At 31.1% G+C, this 11,551-nt stretch overlaps 1 long non-coding RNA gene across 1 annotated transcript; it reads right to left on the reverse strand.

The window, feature by feature from the left end:
- Window positions 1–1,287: 1,287 nt before the first annotated feature.
- Window positions 1,288–11,544, reverse strand: LOC106724324. Its single transcript, XR_001360080.1, has 3 exons — window positions 11,185–11,544; window positions 2,774–2,822; window positions 1,288–1,904 (listed from the first exon to the last, which is right to left on the reverse strand). It is a non-coding gene; the product is annotated as an uncharacterized LOC106724324 (long non-coding RNA).
- Between the last annotated feature and the right edge of the window lie 7 nt (window positions 11,545–11,551).

The following is an 11,551-nucleotide window of genomic DNA, read 5'->3' on the forward strand; positions in this document are numbered from 1 at the left end:
CAACCAAAGGAAACCCTTGCCTTTACCACTATGGAAGGCAACCCTTGCAAGGCACAGTCTACTACTTTTACTGCGTTTCCAGATATATCATTTATAATGTGATCCCTTTATCTGTGAGATATCAGTCTCGGAAATCTAAGATAAGTGAAGTCAAAGGGGAAGGAATCAGGAGAACCCCAGAAAATGACCACTAAGCCCTTACTCCCCCCCACCCCCATCACCACCCCGGCATTGCCTAAAATGCAAAGGTCTTCAGACTCCTGGCGCCGGTCCTTTAGGGCAGCCACGAAAACAGCGCCCTGCGCCTTTGGAGGGTCAGGAAAAGCCCTCGTTCGGCAAGGGGGCGGCCAGGGGCGATTTTAGGGAACCTGCTCTCTGGCCTTGAAGATTGTGGTTTCCAGCTCAAAAGCTGCACATCGGGCAAACTGTTCCCGATCCCTTCCCATTGAGGTTTCAGCAAACTACTAAGCAAATAACTTTCTTAAAATTCTTACAATACGGAATCAAATGAAAGAGTACTCCGCTGGGTGCCTTGATCTTATAATAAAGGCACTTCAGAATATGGGGGCATTATGTTTTTTGTTTTCAAAAAGCAAAATTCCGTTATTTAATTTCCTTATCTGGAAGGAAAATTCTCTGGCTTTTAACACAATTTTTCCCACTTGAGAATTTTTACACAGTTGTAAATCTCTTTAAAAATTTTTTCTTAAATATCTTAACACATTTCCCCAGGTATAATTAAATAAAATTATGGAAATACAGGAAACTATTAGCACATACTTTAAATTTTCCAAATTGCTTTCACACTTCAAAAAACAAACACTTGCAAATGTTTCCTTCTTTTTGACCAGCTATGTTTCAGCAAAGTATTTATAGAAATAAAATTAATTCAGAAAAAGGACATTAATTTTGGAGCATCCATTTTGTAGAAAGTTTCCTTGAAACAACTCCCCCAATAAAAAGGAAAAATAAACATTTTTTTCTTAAATGATTTTAATGAGGACAGAAATAGGTTAGAAAAATCATTTTGTAATAAGCTCTCCATTATTTTGCCCAGAATAGCACAAAGGCAGCTTCATGTTTTATATGAAAAATGAGCCAGTATTTTTCACCTGCACCAGTTGAACATGTATGTTTCATAATTTAAACATATTTTTGCAGTAAATATTCTGTCTATAAATGACACTAAAGAATGTAAACATGTATTCTTTCCCCTCCAAGGCAATGAGTGAAAGTTGATTATAACTTAATCTCATCAAAAGAAATAAATGAAATAAGAGAGTGGACTGTTTTCCAGGTATTTATTTTAATATTTCCACTTTGGCTTTATTTGGGAGAAGGGGTCAGGTGTATGGAACATGGGAAGGAAAAGAACAGTAGGGGAATAAAAGATGAGAGGAGTGGGAAGAAATCAGGTTTTAAAGATGCCTGTGTGGGAAGCAAACCTGTGGAGAAAGAACATCCAGCCAGAAACTAGAAGCCAGAGTTCTGGTCCCACTTGCTGACCTTGCTAATCACTAAGATTCTCTGGCCTCAGTTACTTCATTTGCAAAGTGAAGAGAGACTGGACCAGTTGATGTTCAAGTATTTCAGCTTAAATGTAATCCCTGGAAATAGCCATTCTTTTTGGTGAAAGTGGATCCTCTCCCAAACAACCCCTTTTTAATCACAAGGAAACACAGACATGAAACTTTATTGCAGTCACTTAACACATTGGTGTTAACATTATTTCCCAACAGAAAAGAAAAAGGTTATCTGGACTGTCTCCAGTTTGCCCCCACAGAAAAACCACAATCTACAGTTATCAGAAACTAGTTGGTAAATTAAAATATTGTAACAACTTTTCAGAATCTTCTTTTTCATGATACTCATTAGAGCATCATCTCCATGTCAAAGGATTCACTCTAGAAAAAAGGAAAGTGTTTGTCAAATGGCAATGCCTAGCAGTGGTTTCCTCATTAAACTTTTTGATCCCTACTATTTTCCTCTTGCTACCTACAATCTTAAATTTGATAAGCTAATAACAGAATAACATCTTTTTACTTGTATTATTTAATGATCAGAAACTTTGTTATATCATAGCTTTTAAATGTATTTTCATAGTAATATCAGTCAATAGAGACAAGATATTAAATTCATCAGAGCCAAAAATAGTTTAAGTTTTCAGAAAATAGTTATGTACCCAAAATCTAGGTTTATAGTACACCTAAATAAATGAAAAAATATATACCAAAAAAAGTCCAGGCTTAAAGTGTTAAAAGTTCAAATGCCTCATTATTGCAGTATAATAAGGAACAAATATGATACAAGTTCATGAAAATCAAAATAAATGGAGGATTTCCTAGACTAGCGAAATTCCCTAATTCTCTGAAAAAATGTGCTATTTATATTATGGTAACTTATTTGAAAACAGTACCAACTCTCTATCTTTAAATTAATTCAGCCTATGGGTGTTTCAAAAATGAACTACAAATAATCTTCATTCAGCTACATAAGCATATAAATATCTATTTTGCCTGAGTTATGAAAAAAATCACAAAATCCAATGCTGCTAAAATCAGGAGGAAAAGGAGTTAATTAGGAGATTTCATCCATGCATCCTGGTGGGAATATCAGTTTATAGGACAGAGTTAGCTGGAGTACAGTGGGACATGGTACCCATCTTGCCAAAGTGAATTTCTGAAGGCTGTCAAGTTTCTTATATGCCTCTAGTGATCTTTTCAAACTTAAGTAAATTATTTATTTGAAGAAAAGAGAAAAAAAAGAGACTAACCTGGGGCTGATGAAAACTGGTTGAATGACCTCATCCTCTTCTGAAGAACCTAAAACCAGATAGCTCAAGTTAGAACTACATTAATTGCCTATTCAATTGCCTCTTCATCAGCTTAATGGCTCATTAGAAAGCAATAAAATGCCTACGTTTTGACTCTGTGAAGTCAAATTTAAGACTCACCTAGCAATATTAGAAAGATAACCAATTGGCATAAACTTGCCTTTCATTACTATTAAAGGACACTGGCTTAAAATTAACATTTTAAACAAGACCATTAAGATGTCAAATATCCCGATTTCATCAACAACGCAATTACATTTTAAAAATATTTCATATTACATTGTAATTCAAGAATCCCATTTAAAAATATATTTTTATTGATTTCAGAGAGAAAGGGAGAGGGAGAGAGAGAAACATCAATGATGAGAGAAAATCATTGATCCACTGCCTCCTGCACGCCCCCTACTGTGGATCTAGTCTGCAACCCGGGCATGTGCCCTGACCGGGAATCCAACCTAGAGCTCCTGGTTCATGATGCTCAAACACTGAGCCACTGGGCAAGAATCCCATTTTTATTAACAGTTAAGAATCAAGCTATCCTACAATATTGTGCTTCTTAATGAACTTATTTGTCTATTCTCTTCAGATATGCTTTAGATAGAAGATAAATCATGAGAATCTAATTGTGGTACTACAGCATTGATATTAGGTCTCTCGCTGTTACATTCAAATATCCTTTGGGAAAAAATTACTTTAGTAGTAATTCATTTAATCATTAAGTATATTTAATTAAAGTATCTAATACGCATTAACCCAGATTTTAAAAAGCAACAGTTTTTGTTTAAAAAAAAGAACACTTTCTGAAATATCTAATATATCTGCTAGCAGATGTCACAACACAATAAAACTTGCAAAAAAGACTTTACTCAGTAATGGAGTATAGCAATTGGAAGAGAAACTCCTGATAGCCACTGAATTATCACTTTTATCCTCAGGTTAGTTATTAAAGTTTGGAAAATAGATCTGTTTGAACATGCATCCACTCACCTTAACTAAGGGTTGTCTTTGTTCCCTTAACTAAGTTTTACATGTTATATCTACTATATCAACTCTCACAAAATAAGCCATTATGTGTAAGTTCTTTAAGTTGCAATTTAATTTTCTTCTCAAAACTAAATGTTGCCCTGGTAGGTGTGGCTCAGTTTGGATGGAGCATCATCCCATGCACCAAAAAGTTGCAGGTTCCATCCCCAGTCAGGGCATGGACAGGAGGCAACCAGTTGATGTTTCCTCTCTCACATCGATGTTTCTCTCCTTTCCTCTTTCTCTAAAATCAATAAACATATCCTCAGGTAAGGATTAAAATTAAAAAAAAAAAACCACCACCAAATGGAGGCTTTTCCAAGTTCAGAGTTATTCTGAATGTTGACCCAAGATTCTTCTTATAAAGGATGACAATCCCACTGAGTAAAATTTGAATAGAGGAAGAATGTGATCAAAAGGACATGAAACTCTACATTAAATCCTGTGTTTACAACCAAAAGACAGATGATGACAGACCCTAATATTAACAAAATTCATTATAACATTTAAAATAGAGCTTTCCTTCACATTAAGGCTATATTGTTTATTTTGCACACTAAGTTTATGTAGGGCTTTATCTAAATATTACACATAATTTCTGCAAAACCATAGGTCATGTTTTTTCTATTCTAATAGCCCATGGCCCATGCTTAATTTTCTCTACTTATATTTACAGAAAAGTTCAAACCAACATATTCTAAAGATGTAGAAAAGCAATCAATAGAGTTTGATAAAAATTTTTAACTAATTCAGATGATAATTATAAATGGTAGCTTTAAAAGTAAAAATGAAATGGCATAATGTTATTTAAGAGCTCTAACTATGAGCTTTCTGGGTTTACAAAAGGCAATCATTTCGAATGATAAAGATGTTCACATTTTTCACTGTCCAAACTTAGATATGATAGTGTTTTTTTGTTGTTGTTATTTATAGTTTGAATATCCCCTTTCAAAGGAAAAGATGGAATTATATCACAGACATTAATTGATATATTTCACTGATGTTAATGGTATAAACTTTTTCAAGAACAAAAGTTAGTAAAGAATTAAGTTTAAATATGAATATTATACTCCATCCAATATTTACTGAACAATTATAATAAGAATGAGGTAGGTAAATGTTACATAGAATATTTATAATATTAAATGTTCATATTCTTATTATAGGTGACTATTTGAAATGAAATAACAATTAAAATAATTCCTTAAATGGATGAATAATAAAAAACCAGCTGTTTGTAGTTTTATACATGGCTGTATTTATTTAATATTATACTTTGGAGTAAATATTAAAAAACAAAAATTTAATTAAAATTGTGATAGGCTAGAATATACTTCTCTGACCCTTCACTGGAATAATACCTATTCATCATTTTACCTCTACTTCAATCTATTTTTCTTATTGTTACACACTGAGTACATTGCTTTTACCATTTAATACTGTACTGCAATTGACTATAATAAGCCCAGGAAAGTGTTGTCTCTCCCACATGGATTCTATGCTCTATGTTGGCAGGGGTTGTATAGATTTAGCCCATCATTTTAATCCTGGCATTCTTTGGTGTTTAATACACATTTTTTAAATGAATCAATAAGTAGTTAATGTGTTTTTGAACCTGGCTAAACCATCTGTAGAACAGCTTTCTATGAAATAAATGAATTTGTATATAACATTTTCTTAAAAATTATCTTTTAAGAAAAGGGAATGTGCTAGGTATTTAATCGTTTGACTATTACAAATACAAAACATTTGCATATAATGTGATTTCAAGAATTTTATTTAAAATATATGTACTTACTGTTCTAAAATTGCTTAACTGGTGAACACTATCTATTACAAACACTCTTTGACTTCATACTTACTACTAAAATATATAACAATATTTTTCTCAAGTACTTGACATATTGTTGTTAATTCACTATTTTAACTATTCAATATAAAGGAAAATGGTTACTACTACACATTATACACTCCTTTTTTTAAAAAAATTGCCAATTAAGCTGTGGAGTCCACAGAATTGAGTAATAAGTAAAAACACTACTATAACATATTACTCAGAACTTTATTTCAATTCCATTTACATCATGTTAGTTTTCCTCTCTAATATTAATATGCAAGTTACTTTAAATTCTCAAAAAACGATTTAGTAATCAAGAATATTTATCAATATAAAAGGAAAATTATTTCATTACTTATTCTCATCACTATAATTTCTCAACATTTAAAAAATACTATAGAAAACAAATTTTTTGTTTCTCATTATCAGTATTTTCTAAAATAATGTAAGTATAAAATACATTATAGTTTACCACAAAAACATTCACTTTATGGTTTATAACAACAATTATAGTCTATTTACAATATGACTTAATTATGATTGAAGTAAATACATTATCTGAAAAGTAAACACCAATGTAACTTTTCCTTCCTAGAAGAATAATTGGGGTAAAATGACTCTATTTAAAATCATAGAGCAAACATCCTATACAAACACCAGATCAAAACCTAAAGCATAATACTTATTTAGATTACTATAATATAACATCAACACGTTAAATAAAATATTAAATGTTGAAGTTCAATATTGAAATTAATTTTTTTTTAAATCTTTGTTGAGAGTATTACAGATGTCTCCCTTTTTCCCCCCATTACCCCCTCCCACCCTGTTCCCACCCCACCCCAGGCCTTCACATCCCGATTGTCTGTGTCCATAGGTAATGCATATATGCATATAAGATCTTTGATTAATCTTTCCCCCACCCCCCTTACACTGTCCTCTAAAGAAATGTTTACTATGTATTAAAACCCTTCACTCTAATTACTTTTTTCGAATTAGTCAACAGACAATTCAAATTCTGCATAAGCACAATCAGGATAAATTGTGTAATTCAAATGAACATTCTACTGTAATTTTACCTATAACTGGAAATACTGTACCTTTAAATATATACAGGTACAGACAATTTTTTAAAAATGATCTACTTTAAAGATATTTACAAGGGACTTTATACAATTGAAAAATCATAGGTACTGGAGTGTTAATACAGGAAACTTCACATTTGGTGAAATATTTTGAACATTTTCTTGAGAGAATGAAAAATTTATATTGCTTAAGAAAAATATTTCAAAACTATATTTTTATAATTATGAATTAAATTATATTATATAATTTATTTTTCATTATTTATTATTTATTTTTCATTATTTATAACATATAAACAGGTAACCTTAAATTAGAGGCTAATATCTCTAATATTGCTAAATTACAGAGATGAATTTAACTTTCTCAACCACTTTCAAATTGAAATTTTATTGGTTTCACATAAGATATTGGCAGATCTAGAATACTCTTCAAATAAGTGTAGTAGAAAATAATTTATTCTAGAAAATAAACCAATAAATATTAATTAAGTCAATTGGCATATTGTCTAGATTGTTTAAAGGCACTGAATATGGCACAATAGTTAATTGGTAAGAACAATTCTTTAACTTAAATGTGAAAGTTGTAACACAGTTGAGCTATAGCACAGTTGGTTCAATTAAGGCAAATAGTTTGTATTTCCCACAGTATTAAACAGTTTCATAAAATAAAGCTCACAGCTGAATCATTGATAAGGTCACTTTAAATTAAATAACAAAATATTGGTTTTAAATTAAAGAGCCAAAATAATGGCAAAATTCCTGTTTAAAAAGCTAATCACATATTTTGAAGGCCCACCATAACTTTAAAGATAGAAACTTTAACGTAATTTCTTGGTATGGTGGGGGAAAAAAAGATTCCAATTAAACTTGAACACCTCTATGTAATAAAGATCAAGAGATGTTTTAAAGACTGCTCATCTTTATGTCACTGCCTGTAATCTAATGGTGTAATAAATATAATATTAAATAAAAACAATAGGACATTAATTAGCAGAGTTTATACCAAGAGGTTAATGCAAAAAAAAAAATAGAGCATAATTTACAGGTTTTCTAAAATTTTTAATCTATGAAAAGTCTGTTTTTAACTTATACAGTATAGAATATGTTAGTTGAAATGTTTTTGTAGAGTTTGAAAAAATGTAAAAGAAATGTTTGAAAATATAAAAGCACTTGGCTCTTGCATTTCCACTATCTGTAAGAGAAATACTAAAAGTATCTAGAAAATTTAAAACATGTTTTTCCACCATTACAACTGGTCATACAACACTATGTCCTTTTTTCTATATAATTAAGCTTTTGTTCAGCCATGACAAAACTGGAAACTGATTACTTGAAAATGAGCTGCATGCCCTTTGTCCTGGTTGGTCACCTTTGACCCTTAATTTGATGATCCTGCATATCAACCCATTCTATTTTTAGGAAAATAATGTCAAAGTTCTATTTCTAAAATAGCACTTTTTACTGAGATATTAAATGTATTACAGCATTCTTTTGCAGGTAATTTCTATAATGGTTTCATACCAGTGTTCAATTCAGTAATATTGTAAGTAGTGACAGCCTGGTGTTTGTCCTGCTTCAAACAATAGAAAATTTCCCCAAAGTACTAAGTCAAGACAATTATAATGTCAAAATGTACTAGTATATATTTCTATTTAGAAAATTACATATGTTATTATAGTTTCCAGGTAGAATTTATTTCATGAGTTATTTCTAATTTGATTAATTTTGATAACACATTTTGATGATGGTTTGGATAGTGCCCGACTAAAACCTGAATCAAAAATTGCAAATATCAAATTCATACTCAACCTTACCGTGTGTATCAACTAAAATTTTGCTTTTTGTAAGAACTCATTAGTTGCTTAAGCTGGTTTTAAAATCTTGTCTTCCTCTGCAAGTAGCAGCTTTCAAAGAAAGAGAAAATCTCTAGCATCGACCTCATTGATTAAACTGACAGTCTTCAAAATCAATGTTATACAGTCAGGGATATTTCTCTATCACAATTTCTAATTGAATCCAATTCAGCTGGGTAAAAAGAATACATTAAAAAGTATATATGAAATATATGTGTATATTTCTTACAGTGATGATGTTACTTGAACCTCTACAATTTCTGTGTGGTTTTCAGTCAGATTTAGCAGTGACCAATATGGCTGTCTTGGTTCAGCACTATGGTCAGCGACATCACAGAGTCACTGTCAGATAAATCCAAGTCTGTATATTGTGGTCAAGTTTCTCAAATCAATGTGATTCTATATTTCATATATTCCTAGATTTGTTCATATAAATAAATCTTAATTTTTAATGTAAAAAATTGTCACTGTTTTGCTTGGCAAGCTAAAAATTCTTCTTTACCTTGTGGTTCATTGAAAACAATACTTATTTGTAAAGAAAATGTCACTTTAGAAGGCAAGAAAATCAGGTACAGGTTCTAAAGCATTTAAATATAAAAACTTTGGGCACTTATGGGCTATACTATTTTAAAAGAAAATAAGATCCTTCTAAAAATTACCAAATAAAAAATTCTTTAACTGAACAAAAATTTCTAATGTTCCTTTTATACTCAACAGTTTCAATTACTTCTAAACGGATTCATCTTTGAATGTCCACTTTCTTTTTTTAATCTACTCAACTCTAGATTAAATGTTTAAAGATCATTTACAGTCCCCAAATTTGGAAGTTATAAAAGACATTTCAATTATTTTAAAGAGACATCAGTGCTATACCTGACAGCTGTTATGCATGTTTTATTTAATAACTTATTTTCCCCCTTAATCATGTTTTGTTAATTATGATAGCAGTATTTCAAATACAAAAAATAAATGACATGATCAGATACCAAACATTATCAAATATCAGACAGGTAAGATCTGTTTAATCTTCTTTTCTTCAGAATAAATGGGTAAAAAAAAAAAAACCCTTAAATCCACTAAAGTTACTAAAATTCTGGTGTTTTTTTTTGTTTTGTTAATTATGATAGCAGTATTTCAAATACAAAAAATAAATGACATGATCAGATACCAAACATTATCAAATATCAGACAGGTAAGATCTGTTTAATCTTCTTTTCTTCAGAATAAATGGGTAAAAAAAAAACAACCCTTAAAATCCCCTAAATTACTAAAATTCTGGTGTTTTTTTTTTAGAATTTACATATGCAACATACTTTAAAATAAGTCATTCTGGACTAACTTTAAGCATTCCCATATTAAAATTCAATCTCCTTCACTTACAAAGAAGTACAGTTGACAGTACCTTCCACATAACCCAGAATTATTTAAGTGCTGATTAATTTCACAATAAATTTTTCATTGTTTCTGAAAGAAGTTTGGCATAGACATATTATAAGACACTACAATTTGACAAGGATTAATGAGAATTGATCTTTGAATCATTTGGTTCCAGATCTATTAAAAATACCTATAAATAGTTCTAATAATTAATATGTATTACAAATTTATTCAGATCCTTAAATTCTTGACATTTGATTATCAAGCAATGATTAGTTGATCCTATTTGTAAAATGGCAAAGTCAAATGAAGCAATTTATTCTTTGTAGTATCTTCACCTCACCTCCAAGTACTAGAAAGAGGCCTGTGTCAGTTTAATTTCTAAAGCTCTTTAGGAAATTTAGACATACTGGATTGTTCCATTTCATACATTCAGAGATAAAGAATTTGGGAAGCAAGAATTGCCACCCAAATGGACAAGAGTCTAATAATTAATTTAAATGAAATACTGATTATTACAATTCTGTTAATTTATGACTACTCTACCAAATCTGCGCAAAACCAAAGCCAAAGAAACCCCCAACATGGCATAAATCTTATAACAATCAAATTTGCATTTTCAAAATTACAGTAACTGGCATAAACTTCCAAAAATTCGATTTTAAAGTTTTCCCAAAATCTTTTATAAAATTCAATTGTGATGTTTTATAAATTATTCTTGAACTTAAACATCTGACTTACGAACAGATGCATTTTAAAAAAGCGTTTTTGCATTACCACCTAGCTAAATATAAATGGGCACAAAAATGACACGAGAATTTTTTCATCAGGGCGAAAACGCTTTCAATCCTACTTTGCCAACAATGTTGTAAATTTTCTAGTACTAGCATGTGTAATTGTAAGTTGCACAGTATTTGTGACCAAGAAATAAAAATAAACACGAACATAATTTATTTTCCCCTTGTATTAACAATTGGATAAAAACCCTCACTGGATAATTTAGTTTTGTGAACAGTAACAATACCTAGTAACCTGAAAAACACACACACACAAAAAAACACCTATGGATGAAAACAAATTCAGAGAAAGAACAGAAAGGAACTAAAGGAAACACAAGAACCTAAGATTTGTCTGTTACATGAAACAATTCAAAATGGCGGACTTACTATTACTTACATTTAAGCAATTTCCGCAATGAGGACATTAAATACATACTGTAAGGTATTGCTTGAGAGCACTTAATATTTACCAACGTGCAATTTAAAAAAAAAAAGTTTTTGGAGTACAAATCCTCGTCATGCACCCGCATCCAGTGTTCCAGTCAGTAGTTAATGCTCTTGCAAAGGCATCGCTGCTTCTTTGGTGGATTCCTTTTCAAAAGCAACCTAAATCCAAGTACGTTTTCCTTCGTTCTCCGCAAATCCTTAATTTTAATTCATGAATGTGCATCACCGACTCCGCAGCAAAAAGGATCCCCGACGCCTGCCGGCTACAAAGCAGCTCGGCTCGCGGAATGCGGGCAGGACAGGTGCGGACGCCCCCT

The sequence above is a fragment of the Myotis brandtii genome, unplaced genomic scaffold (genome assembly GCF_000412655.1).
Source record: "Myotis brandtii unplaced genomic scaffold, ASM41265v1 scaffold8, whole genome shotgun sequence".
Taxonomy (NCBI): Eukaryota; Metazoa; Chordata; class Mammalia; order Chiroptera; family Vespertilionidae; genus Myotis; species Myotis brandtii.